Raw genomic sequence first — 7,957 nt, forward strand, 5'->3', positions numbered from 1 at the left:
AAAAACAAATTATTACCTGCTAAGAGGAACCAAATCAATCAAAGCTGGGTTCTGTGAAATCCAACACTGGGAAGTTTGATCACCTGAAGGGCACACAGAATCAACAGAATCAACCCTGCACTTTCTACAGCTGCCTGCCTTCTGCCGAGAAACTGGTAGAACTCCAGTGGAGTTGACATCTTCTCTGTGTTTTGGGTGCATCCTAGATTCTGCAATGATTATTAGCAAAGACTGTCAAGTACATTCATGCAGAAACCATTTCCCAAGTTGGTTGTTTTATCAACCACACCTATGAGCTAGACATCCAGTTGAAAGAGACAAATGGAGTTTTGTTTTTTGTTTTTTGTTTTTTTAAAAAAAAAAATAGATTGGCTCTTATGGAGGTCATTAATACAAAGTGTTTAATAAGAGGCTGATTTTTGTTTATTCCTCGTAGACATTCCATAAAAAAAAAAGATGAAAAATAAAATAAAGAAAACCTTGTTCCACTGAACCTAGGAAGAGGCCATGACAGAGAGCCATATCCACCCACCATGGTGTCTAGGAAAAGGCCATGACAGAGAGCCATATCCACCCACCATGGTGTCTAGGAAGAGGCTGTGACAGAGAGCTGTATCCACCCACCATGTTGTCTTCTGAGCCTTTTCTTCCAAAGGAAGGTTGCCTTTGGCTTGTGGAGTGGGGACAGGACCAAAGCTGGCTGTGTAAGGAAGGGCCAGTCTGGGCTGCACATGGATGAAGTAGGGGCATTGTAGGTTCTTCAGCAATGGTAGGAATGATATAAATAAGGTCTAAAAATTTAAAAATCTCACTCTGCTATTGCACCAGGTCTTCCAGCCCTGGTGCAAATCAAATCACTAGCCAGAGGAAGAAGGCGTTGAGAGCAGGACCTTGTGTCTATGTTCCTCTCCCTAAGCCTGCATCAGCAGCTCGGGTCTCTGAAGCGTTAGATGAAACTGGCGGGATACAATAGGAAGGGCTGGAACTTGCAATGGCTTTTGTGGAGGATGCTGAGTGAAATATTCTAAAACATAGGACTGGTTTTCCTAGCTCCACAAAAGCAGTTTTTATGAATATGTGACTACACACTGGCAGTGAATGTGTTAGTCAAAAATCCTAATACGTGGCTGGAGAGGTGACTCAACTGCTCACTGTTAAGAGCACCCGGGGCTCTCCCAGAGGACCAGGATTCAATTCTCAGCACTCACATGGCCCCTGACAACACTGTAAGTCTAGTTCCAGAGACTCTGATGCCCTCTTCTGGCCTCCTTGGAGACTGCATGCACATAGTACACAGACATACAGCAAAATACCTATGTAAATAAAATATTTCTTTAATCCTAATGAGTATTTGGGGAGGAAGAGAAAGAGGTCCTGAGTTTGGTTTAGATAATAAGATTGGGGTGTCTCCTCACACTGAAACTGTGAGGTGCTGGCGCTGGCAGCTGCTGGCAGCAGCACTTGGGACTGGGCAGTCATTTGAGTTGGGCTTTTCTGGAAAAAAAAAAATGAGGGTTGTGTTCTCTGACTCTTCTGGAAGCATCTCATCAGGCTGATACAGGTGATCTTGTGAAGAAGAGCTAGGGAGTTGGAACTCTGGGTACCTGAGGTCTGTCACTTGCTCTTAAGCAAGTCACTTCCCCTCCATCTGGAATCAGTAAGAATGAGCCTAGTCAGTCACCAAGGTCCGGTCTAGAAACGGGACAATGCAGATCACCTGTAAGTTAAAAAGCAATCTTCCCATTCATTCTTCAATGAAGAGTCCATATCCAACATGACAGAGAAAAGTCCTAGAAAGACATGTCTGTATAAACTAAAATCCACACTTAGCAAGGTGGACGATGGAGAAGAGGTAGGGCTATGGGCCACAGTTGACCATCTTTGCGTACATAAAGTCCAGTCTAAGGGACTAGAGACTTGCTAGGCATCTGGCCATGGCCGACCAGGGAGCTCCACCCTAACGGTTTCTGTGCTTTCTCTTGGGCTTTCCAAAGGCTGAGTCAAAAGTCCTCAAGTTAGGGGATTCTTTGGAGATTCCTTCCTACAGTTTTTGAAGTTTCCCCAGAGGAACCACCAGCATGGAAGTAGACAGTGAGTCCAGTTAACTATTTCCGAAGGGAAAGAATTAATTTATTCATCATGCATGCATGGGCGCACGCATGTTTACGCATGGGCACACACACACACACACACACACCATCCTCCATCTTTCCAGAATCCACCCTCATCTCCACATGGACACCCCCAGAACTGGGATCTCCACAGGAAAAGGGCTCTTTTGTTTAAAAAAAAAAAAAAAATAGAGAACCAGTCCTCCTAGTCTCTTGGCCATTCATCATGACTGTAAGAGCGTTTATTAATGTCCTGTCAATTGCCCAGAGTGAAGGCAGCCTGTTAGCTGTCCTCCCTCCCTGTTAGCTGTGTGCAAACACTGGTGATTAAGCGCCAGATTTAACATCCTCATGAATATTTAAGAGGTTGTTTTTGAAAGTTTCCTGTCCTTTTACACTAATAGCCCCATTAAAAGCTGTTTACAAGCCAGTCAAGAGAGTAACTGCATGCACTTAAAACAGAGAGTGCTCCCCCAAGAGGGGCCCTAGACCCATGTGAAGATCAATATGCTGCTTAAAGTAAGACTGTCTGCCGGCCCCCAGTGGAACTCAGCCCCAGGAGAACCAAGGAAGGACCTGGAAAGGACCCAACTTGTTAATTAGGGCAGTGGGGTGGGAGAACAAGCCCCCACTCCCAAGCTCCCCGCTACCTCTTGAGAAGTGACCCCAGAGCCAGTGACTCCACAGAAGTTGCCCAAATCATGTTAACACCATCCAAGCCAGAAAGGACACCTGCCCTGGCAGCTGTCCCAGCCCTCAACCCCCTTCTGTGTCATGATCCATTCAATGAATCTCAGTTATCCATGGCAAGGGAAGGAAAGCAGTGTGCTACCTCCTCCTTAGACTTGAGAATTTAGGGCACTCTGCACTCCAAAGAAATGAGGGTAAGCAAGTCCGTGGACTCCAACAGCATAGTAGTCTGGGGTCATTCATTCCAGAAGTCCACAAGGTTTCGCAACAGTATCTGAGATTTCTATTAAAAAAAGTGATAAATTATAATGTCTTGTGTGTAATGAAGCAGGAACAAGTACAATTCTTTTAAAAGTGTATCTAGGAAAGTCAGAATTTCTATAGTTTGGAGGTCTAAAGAGCTAACACTGCCACTATACATAAAATGTATCTCCATTATAGCCCATTTATCCACTGCCTTTTTCTACACAAGTTCCTATTTCATGTTTCCACCAAAGTGTCCTCAAACAGAGACAAATATATAAGGTGCAAAGCCAGGCCACCAGCAATATGAGCTTGTTTTAGACCTGTGCAGCCTGGGATGAGCTAGCACTGGCTCGTCCTCAATCAAACTGCCCAAGTGTTTGATGCCAAGGGATTTCATCAGCTGGTAGTAAACACAGCCATTATTGGACATTATTCAGCAAATGTGATGGTTAGCATTGTCAACTGGACACCTAAGAGCCAAGCCTCCAGGCACGGGTGTGAAAAACTGTGTAGGATTAAGGTTAGCCTGTGAGCATGTCTATGAGGGATTGCCTTGACTCTCTTAGTTGGTGTGGGAATGCCCATCTTCATTGTGAGTGAGGCCGTTCTCTTGGTGAGAGGATCATGGAGAAGTCAGGTTGAGCACTGGCACACACGCATTCACTGTTCTCTGCTCCTGGTTAAGATGTGACATGACCAGCTCCCTCCAGCTCCTACTTCTGTGACTTCCCAGCCATGATGCACTACGTTGAACTGTGAACTAAGATAAACCCTTTCTCCCTTAAGTTGCCTTTGTCACGTTTCTTTTTTTAAACCTCTATCACAGAAAAGAAACTAAGACAGTAAACTTAACCATCACCTAAATTATACTGAATAGTCAAAGCTTAGAGCCTCCTGACCGTTATCTGTGCCTTAGAATCTCTTTGCTTCTTATACCTAAGGGGTAAAAATGCTCTGTGTGCTGTCCACGATGCTGGCCCCTGGCTCTCCCAACTTCTTGGGCAGGAACAGTGCTTCCACAGTCTGAGATCGGCTTTGGAGAAATGCTTGTCCTACAAAAACAGACAAATGCTACAAACTGTTTCCCTCTCTCCACGCATGCCTACAGAAATACTTGCTATGCGTGGGGGGCGGGGCACACTTCCAGACTTTGAAAATCAAAAGTATGGATTCCCACAGATAGACAGAGACAGAGATGGAGACGGAGACGGAGACGGGGACGGGGACGGGGACGGGGATGGGGAGGGGGAGGGGGAGAGGGAGTGGGGGAAGGGGGAGGGAGAGGGAGAGGGAGAGGGAGAGGGAGAGAGAGAGAGAGAGAGAGAGAGAAGCTGTCAGGTGCCAGTTACCTGCCTCATCCTGCTTCTAGCTGTGTGACCTCTGGCTTCTTCTCTCAGGACTGCATGCTCGCCAAAGCCTGTCCCAGCGACGCGCTTATCTGATTCTATGAGCCTTGTTTTGACTCTCAAGTTAGACAAACATGGAGGCATGACATGCTGGTCTCTGGCATGAGTTTTTCAAACACTTTCCTGAGCTGTGTAAGGCAACCCAGAGGACCCCGGATGAGGCTGAGTCAGACCACAGCCCGAGTTTCCTACCTACTGTCACTTTCTTCTGCCTGAAACTTACTGTTGGGTACCCAGGAGCCATTTCTGAAATTCCAGGCGTTGCCTGAAAAGCAAGAACCCCGGGAGATCTGTCTGTTGGTGTTTGGACCCAGTGTCTTACAGGGTGAAGTTCTGGAAAGGAAGGGGCTCTGCAGATGGACCTTGAGCTCTTGTCCTGATTCTCTGTCTCTGCTGTCTAAGCTTGAATAGGTTGCTTGGCATCCTTGAGACCTAGTTACACGTGAACCGTTCTAGGTTGACAGGTGAGTACAGCCTTTCTGGAGCCATTTAAATGGTACTTAACCAAACAGGTTTCTCCTTTACAGCTCCTCCACTGTGCTCTTGAGCCTGTATCCCTGTGGCATCCCTGAGGCATCCCAGAAGAGCCTATGGCCAGTTTAGTGTCCACAAGTGAAGATGTTTGTTATCAAGAGCTGGAGGCAGGCTGGAGAGATGGTTCAGCGATTAAGAGCACCAATTGCTCTTCCAGAGGTCCTGAGTTCAATTCCCAGCAACCACATGGTGGCTCGTAATCATCTGTAATGGGATCCAATGCCCTCTTCTGGTACGTCTGAAGAGAGCAGTGGTGTGCTCATATACATAAAAAACAAAACAAAACAAAACAAGAGCTGAAGGCAATCAAAGTTTGCACCACAAGGAGGCAGATGAACAAAGCATAAAGGACTCACCAGATGGAAATACAGTGCTGTTTGCCCAGGTAGTAGAGTAGATATGCACACCAACATGGGTCACTCTCAAAAGGTGGGGACCAGAAGGACAGACCAGAGTGAAATCCTAGCACACGGCCATGTGTGTACCTACAAGTGCACATATACTGAACAAAACACATTTCACAAACACATGTACAAATTACAAGATAACCTTTGGACACGCTGAGAATGGTTGCCAGTGTGGATAAAGAGAAAAGAGAATGGAAGAAGATGATAATAAATAAGAAAAGATTATTCATGAAGTTCAGTTGGTTATTACAGGAGAGAGGCCAGTGATAAGCAATTGGTGCTAGTCTTGCATGGGCTGAGAAGTATGACTAATTCTACCCTCTAATACTAAGTTCATTCAATAAGGATGGATGGGTAATAAATGTGACGATTATTTGTGCACTGTGAAATCTTATTCAAATATGTAACTGTTTCCTTGTCTTTATAGCATGGGTAGGAAATGTCAAGAGGAACAGAATGAGTTAGTTAAGAAGTGGGGAAATGGGTCCCCTCTTTCTGTCTTGGTAAATTCAGGGAAGGCATTTAAAGTTCATTAAATATGATTCTCTAAATTTCAGGTTCATAACCAAAATTTATGGCCAGTCTAATCCTTCCTCTGAGTTGTGTATCTGCAGTAATCATTATCATTTGTCCAGGCTCAGCCTCTCCGTTTTCTTAAAGATATAGCACCCACCATAGTTCAGAGAGCAGCATGTCTCTGTCCAGAAATTCAACTGGAATTAGTCACCCAGCACAGTTATATCAGTGCCCACAGCTAGTGGGGCAGAGAGGGGTTTATATCTTGGTTCAGAAATCAATGTAATAGGGAAGTTCGCTTAATATGAATTTTGGAGAATGCTTTTCCCTGGAGAGAGTTGGGCCTGTTTCCTTCTCTCTTAAAATGAAGATTCTTTCTTTGGAGTTGAGTCTACTACTTTTGACCACAAAGCAATGAGCCTAAGAACCAAGCGAGCATGCCAGGGTCACGCAGAAATAGCCTGGTTCCTCCATGACTCAGGGAACATATCAACCCTAAAACCCCTTGGTCATGTAGCTGTGGGCCTTAGTTAGGTTTTTGTTTCAACACTAGCTACTGTTAGACGCTCTTGCAGCTACACACATCTCAGCTGATATCATATCTAAGTTGCCATGTGTCCTTGGAAGGAGATCTCCATTCCCCACACACATCCTTTAAGTAAATCAGTCCTTCTCCCAGCTTGTGGCTCCCCTAAACCCTGAACCTAGAAGACTAGAAAGCAGAGACCTGTGGCTCACAGCAGGTGACACCTGTCCATGTTGTGAGTGACCTTGGAAGAACCCATCTAGGTGAGGCAAAGCAGAATGTGACTGAAAATGTTCTATACATCTAGTTCTACTTTTGAGCCAAATGTTGGAGAGAAATGCCCAATGAGGGCAGATGTGGGCTAGGTAGAAGGCTTTGAAGCCATGTGAGAATTGCTCAAAATACCAGAAATGAATATTGGACTTCTTCTATGTCTTCCTACTGGACCAATGGACTCAAGTTAAGTGGACCGATTTTACCCTGATACTCCTAATTAGAGGTACCCTAGCCAAAATAGCTTGTTGCATATGGCTGAGTTTCTGAGCTTGCTGTGTCCAAACGAGAGGAAACCTTCACTGAGTAACAAGTCTCTAATGTTCCATCCAAGCCCCAATTTCTAAAATTGTGGAATTAATCCTCTTGCTAAAATGATTATGCAAATTATCTTCATGGTCATAATTTAGTGCATACAAGAGATATTAAGGCCTTTGGTAGAGAGAGCCATGCAGACTGAAGAATCCTAAGTCATTAAAGATTTTCATCCAGGCTTCAGAAGATGATGGATCAATGGTTAAGAGCACTTGCTGCTCTTTCAGAGGACTCGGGTTCAAGTCCCAGCACATACATGGCAACTCACATGTCTGTAACTCTAGTTCCAGAGGATCTGATGCCCTCAGGCCTCTATTAGCATCTGGTATTGATATATTGATCTTCTGGCCTCTTTTGGCATCTGGTGTGGATATACGTCATAGACATGCAAGCAGGTGAAACATTCATTCACATAAAATAACTGTTTTTCAAATAAGCATTTAAAATTTGTCTTCCAATGCTTTTCTTTCAATGCTGTTTTCTTCCAATGCTATAGCTGGATGTGATAACTTGCTCTAAAAATTGGAAACAGAATTGATGTGTGTGATACACTAATCATGCCGCAAAGACTTTCCCCTCAAAGACTGGGAGCATACATTCAAACATATTTGCACATCCATGCTCATGACAGCTTTGTTTAAAAGAACCAGAAGTGGAAGCAACCTAAGTGTCCATAGTGGATGAATGGATAAACAAAAAAGAGCACATACCTCCAATGGAAGATTGTTTAACCTTTAAAAAGAAGAAAGAAGTCCAGCCATGGTGGTGAACACCTTTAATACCAGCACTCGGGAGGCTGAGTCAGGCGGATCCCTGTGATTCTGAGGTCAATTTGGTTCACACATCAAGTTCTAAGCCAGCCAAGACTGTGTAGTAAGACCCTATGAAACAAAAGGAAGGGAAAGAGGGAGATGGAGGGAGGGGAGGGAGGGA

At 44.7% G+C, this 7,957-nt stretch overlaps 1 long non-coding RNA gene across 8 annotated transcripts in view; it reads right to left on the minus strand.

Moving 5' to 3' along the window:
- Positions 1–1,320: 1,320 nt before the first annotated feature.
- The window catches only part of LOC116087366, a 15,447-nt gene continuing 8,810 nt past the window's right edge, over positions 1,321–7,957 (minus strand). For 2 of the 8 annotated variants that reach the window (XR_004117400.1, XR_004117394.1), the window contains exons 2-7: positions 7,735–7,905; positions 7,293–7,539; positions 5,344–5,472; positions 4,397–4,581; positions 3,984–4,099; positions 2,331–3,084 (exon numbers count right to left, since the gene is read on the minus strand). This is a non-coding gene — a long non-coding RNA (uncharacterized LOC116087366). Of the gene's footprint in view, positions 1,718–2,330; positions 3,085–3,983; positions 4,100–4,396; positions 4,582–5,343; positions 5,473–7,292; positions 7,540–7,734; positions 7,906–7,957 lie in introns of those variants that run through there. The other 6 variants (XR_004117399.1, XR_004117395.1, XR_004117396.1 and 3 more) reach the window with 6 other exon arrangements.

Source organism: Mastomys coucha, unplaced genomic scaffold (genome assembly GCF_008632895.1).
Source record: "Mastomys coucha isolate ucsf_1 unplaced genomic scaffold, UCSF_Mcou_1 pScaffold13, whole genome shotgun sequence".
In the NCBI taxonomy this organism is placed as follows: domain Eukaryota; kingdom Metazoa; phylum Chordata; class Mammalia; order Rodentia; family Muridae; genus Mastomys; species Mastomys coucha.